At 38.2% G+C, this 4,986-nt stretch overlaps 1 non-coding gene across 1 annotated transcript; it reads right to left on the bottom strand.

Annotated features, from left to right (window-relative positions):
• Positions 1-4,209: 4,209 nt before the first annotated feature.
• LOC132297906 (small nucleolar RNA R71) lies at positions 4,210-4,316 on the bottom strand. The gene has a single exon (XR_009479450.1). It is a non-coding gene; the product is annotated as a small nucleolar RNA R71 (small nucleolar RNA).
• Between the last annotated feature and the right edge of the window lie 670 nt (positions 4,317-4,986).

Genomic DNA, 4,986 nt, shown 5'->3' with positions numbered 1-4,986 from the left:
TTTGAGATCCACTCTAGAATTCTACACTAGCACAGGCGTACGCTACCATTCATTTATGGGGTACATGCTTTGTTGATTATTAAATTGGTTATATCCCAATTGAGTTAGTAGTGCATTGAAAGCTTTCATTCTTGATAAAGGTGGATAACAACTCCTTTTTCCTAAGTAGCCGGGATTCTAGCCTCATCAAGCACTGAACTTCTTGTGCCGAAAGGTGGAGGGCACAAACTCTAGGTTAATAATTGAATTGCATTCAAAAAAAAAAAAAAAGAAAAGAAGAAGTTGCAAAAGTAATAAAAAAGGTGAGGACTTCTCCCAAAAGGTGAGAAGTGAGAAATGATTAGATGGAGGTTATTTCGATTTGTAACCTAGTTGATTTGAGCTTGTAAGTCCGTAGGGGTGTTTGAACACCTAGTGCCCTAAAGCCGTCTGGTTTGGGAGTCATTGACCTAACGCTCGACCTCAAGGATCACTAAAAAGCTTAATATATCAACACATTGCACCATGCTTCCATCTTTGATCCTAAAAAAAAAAAATCGAGTGAAAAGAATAAGCGCACCTAGAACAATAAAGCTTTAATAAAATGTCCACTTTTTATCTTGATGATCAGTACTAGATTTGTATTCTAGTTTGAGGGTAAGGATGTGATCATTTCTTTAGTTAGCTTAGATAGCAACACATTTGATGCCGGACCACTCAAAAAGGATTCTAGTGTTGTTTTGATTTGCATGATTATTTTCTTGATGTGTGGAGGACCATATTTGCTTGTTTGATGTTGAGATTTTGGGAGATTGCTTGGAAATGGTTGAAAAATTGCATACTTGAGGTAGTTTTCTCCCAATGCTTGTTTGCAATATTGGTGCCTCTTTTGTGAGAATGAGCTTAATGTTTGTGGGTATCATTTCTGGAAACACTCACGAGACTTCACTCGTCCACTGGGGGTAACCTAGGGGTTTAAAAGGCTTGTTGCATGTGCTAAATGGAATCGTGTTCCCTACGAAAGTGGCGTGATCAATTTATTGCTTTCTAATTTATACTTGTATAGTTGTTCATTTCATTCCTTTACTTTCTAGTTTATTGATAGGGACTAGCAATATTTAAGTTTGGGGGTGTGATGAGCGCTGAAAAGTGCGCATTTAAACCCCTTAAGCTTAGGTATTCTAGAACCTTTATCTATCTTATTTTCCCGCTTTGTATTGATTTCGTGTTATTTCCATTTTTAGGTACTTATCCCTAAAATAAGTTAACTCAGCTAAATAAGAGCAGAAATGAAGCAATTCTGGGATGAATCAAAGAAATGAGCCAAGTAGAGCAAAAGGAAACAAAGGGTGGAAATTCAGCATCTTCGATCGATCTCAGATTAAAGTTCGATCGATCCAACATGATCGATCTCAGCACTTCAAAGATAGATCCAAGCCATAATGTCATTTTCAGAGATCCCAAAAGTTCGGTCGCTCCAATTTCATTCTCTGATCGATCGAACATTCTTGTCCTTATCCAAATGATTGATCTTATCCAGCTGTACCACCCTGCCAACCGCTTTTGTACTTTTCCCAAAAATATCTCTAAAAATATCTCAGTCTTGTCCTTATCCAAAAAGATGCCGCCATCGTGGATCGATCCCACCTAAGTTCGATAGATCTCAGCCATGTTCGATAGATCCAAGTCCAAGGTTCGATCGATCGAACTTCCTCCAGTGTGAAAAAAGTTAAATTGCTAGCTCATAAAAAGTTGCCCTTATCCAATCATTGGGAGAATATTGGAGTACGTGCCAGATCATTTTTGGGTGTCACCTAACCTACCAAAAAGGGGGATTTGAGCAACTTTTGTGAGGGGGATTCACACACAACCATAGGAAGAGATTTTTAGAGAATTCTTAGTGAGGAAGCAAAGGAGAAGAGGAGGCTATAGACACCATTGGAGGTTCTTCATCAACCAAGGAACAGATTTCTTCCATGAAGCTTGCCCTTGAGGGTTGGAAGACATCATCCATGAGTGGCTAGACATCCTCTTGGGGCTAGAATTAGCCCTAAGCATGCTTTTTACATCTTGATTTATATATTATTGAGGGATTTGTATTGTGATACATGTTTTGACACTTATTTATACATAGATCTTGTTTATTCAATGATTTATGTGGTTTAATGCTTCCAATTGATCATTTCATTCTATTCATATGTCTATGTATGCTAGAATAGATGTTCATGTGTTTATCTCTATTTCTTGGGTTATTGATGCATGTCTATATGTATTAATGCTATAGATCTAGAGATTGTCAAAACATAGTGCTTAATGGATTGCTCTTGTGGTTTATTTGATGGTTCATACTCATTTCTTGATGGATTGTACCTCTCCCTTAGTTTAATTAGTTTAATTTCATGTCATTAGCTTAGTTGTAGTGTAGTTGTTAAATGGGAGGACAATCCATGCTTGTTGCTTGATGTTCCATGCTTTTGAATGCAAGTAGCATATGTCTCTAACCTTGTGATGTGTTTGGATTGTGAGCTTAATGAAAGGAATAATGGCTTAGTTTGATATATTGTGCTATCCACCATGTTGCTTAGACAATATATGCTTAATTTGTCATCCATGCTTGTTGAAATAACCACACACACACACTATGTTGCAATACATGTTTTCCCCTCATTAATCATTCATTAAGGGTGTAGAAAAGTATGCTTAGTGGTGATCTCTAAACCCCAAGATCTATCACTCTCTTTTATTCTCTTTATTGCATTATTGTTTACTTTAGTTTAATTTGCATCTAGTGTACTTCAACCAACCAACCACTATTTTGATCACTCGACCTACTAACCCTAATATCTATTCCACAACTAAATATGACCCACCAATCCCTTGGGACGATCCCTACTTGCCCTAACTATATTTTTAGTGAAAGGTAGTGGAGGCAATTATAAATGTAAAACTTGGCCTTCACCTTAATACACTTCTCTAAGCTATGTGGTGAATGACACACCATCAGTTTTTGGCGCCGCTACAGGGGATTGATTGAAGGCAACGTCATATTTGTGGAATCAATTAGGAATTAGTACTCCTTTGATCGTGTCTTTACTTTATTTTCATTTTGATTTTGGTTGCTTATTATGTTTGTTCTTGTTTAACTATGAGCATTGAGCTAAGAAGGTGAGCAAAGGAGCATCCAAGCAAAGGAGCTAAGCAAGCAAGGAAAAAGGCTAAAATCATAAAAAAATTGCTAAGCCAAAAGCTAAAAAAAATTTTGGAGTTGAAGTGCTAAAGAACCTTTGTGAGCTTTCCCTTACTCAATCTTTAGTTAAATCGTCGGCCAGCGTGGAGGCTTATATTTCAATTCTTAGATAAATCGTGAGCCCGCGTGGAGGCATTTTATTGTTCTTTGCATTCTTTTAAAAGCATGGGAGTATAGGATCATTGTATGTGGAGGAAGTTTGTTGACTGTTGATTTATTGTGAAGGTGAAGTGTTTGTCATTATTGCTTGTTGTGTTGCATTGTGCATGCATGGTCGTAGATCATTGATACTCACTCTTGTCCCTCTAAATTTTCATCTTGAATCCATTGTTCAAAACCCTAGGGGAAGGGGTAATTTTGATCATTCTACTTCTACAATGGAAGTACATAATGAGGACTATGAGGAGGACCTTGGTCACATAGACCAACAAGGTATCCTCCATCCCAATGTGCATCATGAAAACATACAAGTTCCATTAGGCATGCCTAGGCCAATCATTCACACCCCACAACAACAACAAGGCCAAGTTCCATTGGGAATGCCAAGGCCAATCTATGCTCCAGAACCTCCCATCATTCAAGGCAATCAAGGTGCCCATGTTGCACCTCTAATTGCTAATCCTCCTCTTGCTTTAAGAGATCACTATGTGCCTAATGAATATAATGCACCCATATGCATTCAATTGCCATCATTTAGAGCACACCACTATGAGATCAAACTACAAACCATTCAAATGCTTCCTAACTATCATGGACTTCCAAGTGAAGAACCTTACAAGCATTTGGATGAGTTTCTTGAAGTATGTTCCATCATAAGATATACGGACATGCCGGAAGAGGTCTTAAGGCTTAAACTTTTTCCATTCACCCTAAAAAACAAGGCAAAATATTGGTTTAACAATCTTATGCCTTTTTCAATAACTTCTTGGGCAGAAATGTAACAAGAGTTCTTGAAGAAGTATTATCCGGTTTCTAAGACCAAAGCCATGAGAACCGCAATTCGAGAGTTTTCACACGGGGATGGGGAAACGTTCCATGAGGCATGGGAAAGATTCAATGAATTGCTTAGGAAGTGTCCACATCATGACATGCCCAAATGGCAATTAGTTCCATATTTCTTCGAGAGCTTATCGAATAATTACAAGGGCATGGTTGATACTTCCATGGGTGGCTCTTACATTGATAGGCATGTGGATGATGTGTGGCGTCTTTATGAGACCATGAGTGAAAATTCTTTACATTGAACTTTATCTTCGAAGAATGGTAGAAATTCTAGTGGTAGGAAGAGTGTTGGCTTACATCAAGTCGACCACTCCAATGAAATTGCCGCCAAGATGAAATCATTATCTCAAAGGTTTGATCAATTCTTGATCAACCAAAACTCGGCGAATCAAGTATCTTCCTTCCCTAACCATTCTCATCATGCATCTAATGAGACATGTATGACTTGTTCAAGTGTTTTACATTCTACTTCCAATTTTCCCCATGGACATGTGCAAAATGACCACATGGACATGACACCGCTTTGGGCACTTTAGAGGCAAACACACAATTACTTCATTCTCACTCTCAATGCATTGCAAAGCTAGAAACCCAAGTAGGGCAAATAGCTAGCACTTTAAATGCAAGAGAGAAAGGAAAAATGCCTTTGAATGCCCCACCAAAGAAACAATGTGTTGTGGAGACTCATTCCTAATTGGAAGGTCACACAATAGAACATGTCAATGCGGTGACTACCTTGAGAAGCGGAAAGATTGTGG

The sequence above is a fragment of the Cornus florida genome, unplaced genomic scaffold, assembly GCF_030987335.1.
Source record: "Cornus florida cultivar Cherokee Brave unplaced genomic scaffold, ASM3098733v1 CherokeeBrave_3.0.0_Hap2_Chr02, whole genome shotgun sequence".
In the NCBI taxonomy this organism is placed as follows: Eukaryota; Viridiplantae; Streptophyta; class Magnoliopsida; order Cornales; family Cornaceae; genus Cornus; species Cornus florida.
The sequence above is the reverse complement of the archived record's forward strand: the minus strand, read 5'-3'. Positions and strand labels throughout refer to the sequence as shown.